Source organism: Cnephaeus nilssonii (assembly GCF_951640355.1).
Source record: "Cnephaeus nilssonii genome assembly, chromosome: 8".
Classification (NCBI taxonomy): domain Eukaryota; kingdom Metazoa; phylum Chordata; class Mammalia; order Chiroptera; family Vespertilionidae; genus Cnephaeus; species Cnephaeus nilssonii.
The window spans coordinates 59,473,889-59,483,059 of record NC_137079.1 but is presented as its reverse complement, the minus strand read 5'-3'; positions in this window follow the sequence as shown (position 1 = coordinate 59,483,059).

The following is a 9,171-nucleotide window of genomic DNA, read 5'->3' as shown; positions in this document are numbered from 1 at the left end:
AATAGCACCTGCCAGCACTTCCATCCCCAGAGAGAGCTGCGTTGACCCTTGTCACTCCAGCCTCACCCTAAAACTAGTCAATTTAGTTCCTCCCCGTGTGTCCCTGGTGCTGTTTAAGCTGCTGCCTCTGTGCTAGAGCCTAGAGTTAGTGAATTTGTGAGTGGGTCTGTGTATCGGCCCCTTAAGATGTTTGCCTCAGTCTCCAGTAGCCCCTTGTCCTTGTTGGGTGTAATCCTTGCTAATTTTCAGAGCCAGATGTTATGGAGACTCCAATTCCTGGTACTGGTGCACTGGTCTCAGGAGACTGGTGTAAGACTGGGGCCATTTACTCCTCGGGGGGACCTCTGCAGCCAAGTAATCCCTCCAGATTTTTAATTGCCACACTCTGATTGTGGGACCTGCCTGATTTGTGTCTCCGTCCCTTATACTATCTTTGATATGGTGGCTCTTTATATCCTTAGTTATAGGAATTCTGTTCAGGTAGTCTTGTCAAAGTAAGAAACATTTAAACCTGTAGAGAATTTTTATGAGTTCATTTGAGCCAAACTAACGACAGTTGCCGGGAAGCAAAGTCTCAAAGGACTGAGAAAATGCTCCAAGGAATGGCAGTTTTGCACCTTATTTCATACATTACAATCAAAGGAGAAGGCGTAAGGGGTTACATTAAATCCATTAGTTATAGTTTAGGTGGGGCAGGAGAAAGTAAAGTGTGGGAATCTGGGATTGGATAAAAAGTAAAACAAATACACACACACTTTTACATTTGTGGGTTTAGGATAGTTAACAGTTAACATGATAACAATAACAATGAGGGATTCTGTGAGAATTGTGCCATGAGGAATCTGGAAGAGGAGAATACTCTGACATTGCAAAGCTATGTCAGGAGATTGTGCCATGAGGAATCTGGAAGAGGAGAATACTCTGACATTGCAAAGCTATGTTATTGTAGGTGCAAAAAGACAATAGATAGGCTCAGTTAAGACAAGCTCAGTTAAAATAAAGATTAACCTTTGTCATGGAAGATATTGGCCCAAGACATGACTACTAGCTATGACTCACTTTTAGTTAGAAAATTTTTAATTTTTAAAAATTTTATTTTAGAGAGGCAGGATGGGAGAGAGAGGAACATTGATGTGAGAGAGATACATTGATTGGTTGCCTCCTGTACACACCTCAACAGGGGATGGAACCTGCAACCTAGGTATGTGTCTGTTGAGGAATCAAACCCATGACCTTTTAGTGCACAGGATTTGACACTCCAACCAACAGAGACACACTGGCCCGTGCTAGTTAGAAAATTTTAATTTCAGACCATCCTATGTTGTTACTTTAGGTCTCTGAGTTTGTAAGGCTCACCATGCAGGCCTCCCCTGAGCTTGTTGGGTTTAGTATGTGGCTCCTTTTCTGTCCACCATCTTCATGTGGTTGTCAATAATGGTTGTTCTATACTTTAATTGTAATTTTGATGTGGTTTTGGGAGGAGGTGAGCACAGAGTTTACCTATTCTGCCATCTTGACTAGAAGCAGAATAAAATCTGCTTGAGAATTTTGAGGCAACCAAAATGTCTAGGGCAACCTAAATGCCAAGGGCAACCAGAGATTTTAATCAAAGGAACTTGTATATTTGACCTTATTGTGTGGGCACAGGAAAAGAAACTAGAGAATTAACCTTAGAGTAACATGAGTGAGAATTATATCTGTACATTTTTCTGAAAACTTTAGCCCATGACATTTGATTGAAGAAATGACATAAATGACACCTTGAATTAGGAAGTTATAAAATAACTTGTATTCCATTTTATACATGAGTTCAGAAACATTGAATTTTCCTGCAGAGAAAACTTTTAGCAACACAGAGGTGTGATTTGCATATCAGCCCTATAATGTATTATTATTGTTGTGCTGATGAGGAAAAGGAATCTTGGAGAGATTATATAATTATCAAGGTTACTGAACTTTTGAGTGGCACAGCTACCATTTAAAACTAAATCTGACTAATCTCTAAGCCAGGGCTCAGGCTACTGACTATAGCCAACTTGTTTCTACCATCCAAAGGGTAACATTTGAAAATGGCCTTGGACATCCAAATCTACAGGGGGAAAAAGAATAGAAGACTTTTCCTCCTACTTCTTCTGTATAGCAGGACACTCCTTAGTTTTTCCACTTCAGGGTTTCTGGGTGACCTGAATTCTGGTTGAGGGATTTAAAAAAAGTACAAACTCCTTACAAGCTTGGTGGTACTTTGAACTCGTGTCTTTTCCCAATCTACCTGCTATTCTTTCCTCTGTAGAGCCCTCAAACAGCTGTTCCGATTGTTATATGATAGTTGCATTCTGTGAGAGAGAGAAGATGGAGTGTACCTACTCCATCTTTCCCAGAGCCACACCTTCTTATACAATATACATAATAGAAGAGGAGACACTGGGAAAATAGTCTGGTTCAACCATCTGCTATTACGTAGTGGAATCACAAGCCTTCCAGACAGAAAGCTTCTATCCTCTTAGAAATCTATTAGAAGGAGTTTTCATATCATCCTCTCCTAAATCCTTCCACTGTTGGATCACCTTGTTGGTGAGAAAATTCCATAAATATGAATGGGATCTTCTTTATTTCTGAAGGGAATTCTTCCTGAACATTGACTTTAATACAATTCACCATATTTTGAGTGCCTACTGCAGTTGAAAAACCAATATTTTGTCTTCAATCTCCCTCTGCCCTTCCCCCATAGGTATCACCATTTCTTCATTGTTCAGCCTGACAAGCTAATTTGGCTTCTCTTTGAAATTATTTGTACCTATGGTACAGCAGCCTAGTCCCTCAAGAGAAATCTCCTCAGCACCGAGCAGCACAGATTTCCACTAAGTGATCCTGAATGTTGGGTGAGCCTCCAGTCTGCAGCTGGAGTCTTTAGAAATGTGGTGCTCAATGGGAAAAAACTTAGGGAATATTAACATTTTTAAAGAAAGAACATATGGAGGCCTTTTCATTATCCTTTCAGATATAGACTTCACTCTGTAAACATTGCCTCTAATTTTCTAAGTTAGAAATTTTTTTAGAGGCATAGATTTCTTGCATTTTCATGTTTCATTGCAAATGTGTACCTCAGACATCACACTTCTATTAGGGAAAGTACATTGATAGACTGAACTCTTAATTTTCAGCTATACTTATAGCTCTGAACAGTTTCAGCTTCTTTTGTTCTCACAACCTAGTTCAAGACTGCTTAGCCATTCCAGGGTTAATAATGCCAGTCAAGGCTGACTTGTCAACATGGAGAGAGTGACAGGGAGACAAACAGAGATGTGATTTCGTGTGACAATATGTGAAAATAACTTTAAGTTCCATTAATGCACCCATACAAGCTAACCTCCTAGTCTTGTCCTCTTTTATTTGTTGTTGTTCTTATTCTTTTTCATATCTTCCATCTTTTTCTTTTAGAGCATCTTTCTCTACCTACATGTGTGGGAGTGTTTTCGCATATAAAGTCTCTCATTTTTTAATGGTCAGGCAAAAACATGCATTGCATTCTTTAGTTATTCCATCTAAACATAAGCATCCTACCTAATAAAACAGTAATATGCAAATTGACCGCACCTTTGCTATGCCCAAGCCACGCCCACCAGCCAATCAGGACGAGTATGCAAATCAACCCAACCAAGATGGCGGTTAATTTGCATACATATATGTGTCCGGGGAACCTCCTCGGCACCCAGGTCACTCCCAGCTGGCCATCAGGCAGAGGCTTTAGGCTTGGGAAGGGGCCCAGCCTGCCAATGGAGGTGCGGGGGGTGGAGGGGGGACCCCTTCCCAAGCATAAAGCCTGGGGTGGAGGCTTTAGGCTTGGGGAAGTGCTTGGGGGAACCCCTTCCCAGGCCTAAATCTGGGGCAGAGGCTTTAGGCTTGGGAAGGGGCCAAGCCTGTGATGGGAGTGTGGGGGGGTGGGAAACACCTTCCCAAGCCTAAACCTGGGGTGGAGGCTTTAGGCTTGGGGAAGTGCTGGGGGGAACCCCTTCCCAAGCCTAAAGCCTGTGATGGAGGCTTTAAGCTTAGGAAGGGGCCAAGCCTATTATCGGAGGTGCGGGGGGTGGGGAGGGACCCCTTCCCAAACATAAACCCTGGGGCGGAGGCTTTAGGCTTGGGTAGGGGCTGAGCCTGTGATCAGAGGTTCTGGGGTGGGGGGAACCCCTTCCCAAGCCTAAAGCCTGGGGTGGAGGCTTTAAGCTTGGGGAGGTGCTGGGGGGAACCCCTTCCCAAGCCTAAAGCCTCTGCCCCAGGCTTTAGGCTTAAGAAGGGGCAGAGCCTGAGATCGGAGGTGCGGCGGGCAGGGAGGGGGGGGCAAGGGTAACCCCTTCCCAAGCCTAAACCTGGGGCAGAGGCTTTTGGCTTGGGAAGGGGCTGAGTTTGGAATCAGAGGGAAGGGGAAAAAAATCAATGGAAACATATCCTCAAGTGAGGATAAAAAGAAAAATAAAGAAATGTCATATTCTATGGAAGACACATCTTGAAAATGCTTAAAGAAAGTTGTCATTTTTTCATGGTGAAGGGACTGGGGTCTGTGTTGATGAAAATACCTTGGTGGCTGCGGTGATTGGCAGTGGCTGCAGCAGAGGGGTGATGGGGCTGGTGCCTTCCCCCGATCAGCCCGGTCACCTCCCGCAAAGGGAAGCCAGACTGTGGCTTAGGTCCACTCCCAATGGGGAGTGGGCTTAAGCCATCCATAGGATATCCCCTGATGGCTCCCAGTATGTGACAGGGGGCAGGCTGGGCTGAGGGACCCCTCCCCAGTGCACAAATTTCGTGCACTGGGCCCCTAGTAAAGACAATAAAAACAACACAGGGCACAGAGAGGTAGCCCTTGCTGAACAGCTGTGTGGGAGTCTTTTACAGAAGAGTGTGTGAAATCTGGATTTGCCTTTCAGTTATTTGTTCTGCCCCGACATTGCCTGGAGTCATTAATGTTTAAAATCTGTTTTACTTTACTTCTGTTTAATCTGAAGACTGTGGGCCTAAGGGAAATGATCTAAACCAATATTGTGGTTTAGATCTCCAAGGATAAGGAACAATCTTTTTAAAAGATGACAAGAAAAATCAGCCATTTATGGGTCAAATTTATTTCTTAAGATCTTAAACCAACCCTTGTGTTTTATACATGGTAAAATTATTTCCTTTTTGCTCAATTAAAAAAAAAAGTAACTACTTGAATGATCAGTTCAGAAAACTTTAGTCTTTGGGTTCATTTACTGCCCATCTGAAGGCTAAATTTAAGGAAAATACCATCACCACCATCCTCCGCCCCCCTTGCAACTCTGCTAGGTAGTAGGCTTTTTGAAGCACTGTGTAATTACAGCACTCATATAAAATATTCTCCCAATGTGTCCTGAAGTAAATGTTGGGCCTGAGGTTAAATGTTTGGTTAGGGGCCCAGTGAGTACCATGGTTTTTATGAAGAAGCCCGCATACCGTGCTCATGGTTGCTTAGTTTGGCTCTTGGACAGAAGTGCACAGAAATGGCCACAATGTGAAGGTTCTTCACAAAGTACTCTCTGACAGCTCACATGTCTTAGAAATGACACAGTATTTTGTTCTGCTTAATTAAATAAGAAGTTGAGTTTTATGGATTGAATGTTTGTGTTCCCTCAAAATTCATATGTTGAAGTCCGACCCCCTAAAATAATGATATTAGGTGGGTAGGTGGGGGCTTTGGGAGGTAATTTGGGTTAGATGTGGTCATGAAGGATGGGATTGTAAGAAAAGGAAAAGGGACCATATCTCTCTTTCTCTTCTTCTTTCCCTCCCTCTCCCCTTCCTTTCCCATCCCTTACCCCCGCTCCCTCCCTCTCCCCCTCTCCATCTTTCTATATTTGCCACTTAAGGATACAGCAAAGAGGCTGCTATCTGAAAGCCAGGAAAAGAGCTCTTATCAGGAACTGAATCAACTGGCATCTTGATCTTGGGCTACCCAGCCTCCAGAATTGTGAGAAATATATTCCTGTTGCTTGCACCAACCATTCTATGGCATTTTGTTATGGAAGCCCCAGCTGATTAATTCAGTGATGTACAGAAGTAAAAATATAATAAGCACCTTTATTAGTTCCAGGGTTGGTTAGAGTGTTATGTGTAGAGAGAAAATTTTAATCATTTGAAGCTGCTTAAATTAAACCTTAATAATTCTGAGGGGGAAAATGTTAGATGTTGAATTGCATATCATTATTGGCAATGGTTAAACTTTTGACTTTGAAATAAAATCTCAGTCTAAAACTTCAAGGCAATGTAGCATATATTATTTTTCAAAATTTAATGTTTCCTTCAGAGTTCTGGATAAGTTCTGTTTTTATAACATTTGGTAATTTTCCAATCACTTCAATATGGACTGTTAGAAAACTGTTATGTTATTTCAACTGAAAGTAAAAGGAAGAGTATGCTATTCTAGTAATAACCTCAAAATATGTTATTTATTTAAAACTATAGCCATGAATCTGATATATATATATATATATATATATATATATATATATATATATATATATATCACATAAGAATAGATGAAAAAATACAGAATTGGAAACTCAGAAATACTTTTAAAATCAGCTCACTATAGGGGTTTTACATTGTGTTCATATATGAAAAATTCAAGATTTTCCAAAATAAAAAATTAAAACAGTTCTCATTACTTTTGGCCCCAAATTCAGTTTCATGCACTCCATGACATTTCCTTCCATTCCCGCCCCCCCCATGGGACATCTTCTCAAGCCTCTAAACATTGCATCAAATTTAATTCAGCTGAGATTACTCTGCTTAAAGAACTGTGAGTTGTGTGTGACTTTTTATATAGTTTCTGGAGCAATCAATTTCAAGAAATCCTTTATTGAAAGCTTGGGTGATTCCAATGGGATTGCCTGCTTTAAGTATTGAACCCACACACTTACTTTAGGTGTGTGGGGTGAATGTGTAATTTCCACATATGTGGGGCACCTTATGGAGATACACATGCTATAAGACTCAACAGGGCATCTCATTATCTTACAATTAAAAAGAGAACCCAAACACCCAAACCTAAGAATAAAATAGATAACAACTCTCTACAAAGTTGGACTACTGATCTAAAGCATATATGCTACAGTATAAGTGTTCTCCTACAGAAGGCCAAATGCCCCTCCTGTGGACTAGATCTTATTCCCTTTTTGCTTTTTAACTCGTATAATTTTACTTTCTCTCTGTATCATCGACTTCTTTCTCCCTGATGAAATATTTCTATTAGACTAAAAATGCCATTTTGAAAAAAATTTCTTCCTGCTCTTTGTTTTCAGCTATCTACTCATTTCTCTGTTCTCTTTTTATAGGAAAAGTCCTGGAGGAAGCTAGCTATCCCTATTGCTTCAACTTCCTCATTTCCTTTCCTCTATTCCATTCCAGTCAAAGTTACATCTCCTTCACTCCATTGCAACTCGCCATGGTCACTAACAGTTTCCTCTCCATATTGTCAAACCCATGGTCAAGTTTAAGTTCTTATATACTTGACTTCCCAGAAATTTCTGATATAGTCACCCCCCCCCCCATTCCCCCTTCCTCCTACATTATTCTGTTTGTTTCTAGAACAAGATATTCTTGGGTTCCTTGGGTCTTCCTAGCCACTCATTCTAAGTCTCCTGTGCTGGTTCTTTCTATTCTTCCCGTCTCTAATTGATGAGATTCTTTAGGGTTTAGTTCTTCAGCATATCTTCCCTACTCACTCTTACTCCCTAGGCAATTTCATCTATTTCCAGGGCTTTAAGTAATATCCATAAGCTTCTAAATTTTAAATTTTTATTTCCAGATATGATTTCTCCCCAAAGCTCAGACTCATATATTCAACTTTCTATTCCACACCTCTACTTGAAAGTCTAATAGGAATTTTAATTCTAATTTGCCCAAAGATAACTCCTAATATTTTTTCTCTAGCCTGCTCCCTCTCTAATCTTCTCAAACTCAGTGTTTTGCACATTATTTTTCTGTTGCTGCAGCCAAAAATGTTTGAAACATCTTGACAGCTCTTATTACCCAATATATTTTCAAGACCTCTTGATACGACTTTTAAAGTATTTTCTAACCTCAACCAGTTTCACTTATTTATTGTCGTGCAAAACTACCATGAATTTACTGAGGTATTCTCCATTTTGTTTTTGAAATTTTAGTTTTTCCCTTTCATTTAGGTCTTTTGGGCCTTCTGAAATTTATTTCTGTACCTAGTGTGAGGTTGGATTTAAAAATTTTCCTCTGTCCCTTCTATTTTAGACAGGTTTTTGGGTGCTTTCAATCTTCCCCCAGGGCGCTGGTCCATAAATACTTTTATAATGATACTAGAGGCCTGGTGCATTAAATTCGTACACAGTGGTGTGTGTCCCTCAGCCCAGCCTGCACCCTCTCCAATCTGGGACCCCTCAAGGGATGTCCAACTGCCCGTTTAGGCCCGATTCTACCAGGATCGGGCCTAAATGGGCAGTCGGACATCCCTCTCACATCCAGGACTGCTGGCTCCCAAATGCTCGCCTGCCTGCCTTCCTGATTGCCCCTAACTGCTTCTGCCTGCCAGCCTGATCACCCCTTAACCACTCCCCTGCCAGCCTGATTGATGCCTAACTGCTCCCCTGTCAGCCTGTTTGCCCCTAACTGCCCTCCCCTGCAGGCCTGGTCACCCCTAACTGCCCTCCCATGCAGGCCTGGGTCCCCCTCTCCCCCCAACTGCCCTTCCCTACAGGCTCAGTTGCCCCCAACTTCCCTCCTCTGCTAGCCTCGTCACCCCTAACTGCCCTCCCCTGCAGACTTGACCACCCCAACTACCCTTCCATGCAGGCCTGGTCCCTCCCAACTGCCCTCCCCTGCTGGCCATCTGTGGCAGCCATCTTGTGTCCACATGGGGCAGCCATCTTGTGTGTTGAAGTGATAGTCAATTTGCATATTACTTTTTTATTAGATAGGATAGAGGCCTGGTACATGGGTGAGGGCTGGCTGGTTTGCCCTGAAGGGTGTTCTGGATCAGGGTGGGGGTTCCCTTGGGGCATGGAGCAGCCTGGGCAAGGGGCCTGTCGTGGTTTTCAGGCCAGCCACACCCCCAGCAACCCAAATGGAGGCCCTGGTATCTGGGATTTATTATCTTATATAATTGAAACTTTGTACCCTTGAGCGGAGGCCAGG